Source organism: Nanorana parkeri, unplaced genomic scaffold, assembly GCF_000935625.1.
Source record: "Nanorana parkeri isolate BGI_ZX_2015 unplaced genomic scaffold, ASM93562v1 scaffold748, whole genome shotgun sequence".
Lineage (NCBI taxonomy): Eukaryota > Metazoa > Chordata > Amphibia > Anura > Dicroglossidae > Nanorana > Nanorana parkeri.
In genome coordinates, this window is record NW_017307016.1 from 83,701 (window position 1) to 84,269 (window position 569).

Genomic DNA, 569 nt, shown 5'->3' on the forward strand with positions numbered 1-569 from the left:
GTCAGATAAGCCGACCTTCCTATGAGAGATTACCAATGAGCATGATGAAAGAGGGTGTTTCCCTTTGTGACAGGTTGACAGTTGCAGTCATGTGATCAGCACACCACATATTCAAAATCCACAGTACAGTTGTCACCATCCATCCATAGCGAGTAGAGGGCGGAACCTGGCGGGGAGCTGCAAAGCAAGCAGTGCTGTCATGTGATGCGGTGTCATGTGATGCGATGCTGCCTTGTAGTGCTCTGGAGATCCTTTGTTGTGTAAAATCTTTATTTGTAAATGTAAATCACTTTGCAAAATATTTCCCCCCCTGCCATGGCCATTGTTCCTCTTCCATGTGTCCACCTGACTGCAGTGGAAATCATCATTCTGTGGTCGTTGTCACGGCTCAGAAACAGGTTTTTCCGATGTGACGAGAGATCTATTGTTCGATGATATCTCCCGCCGGAGTCACTGTAGCAGATATCTAAAGAATTTCCCATTTCTCAGATCTTCTTCTTTCTTCTCCGGCGTCCGTTATTATGACAATTGAAATGTCGAGAGGTCGCCTGTTGTGCGTTGTCTGCGTT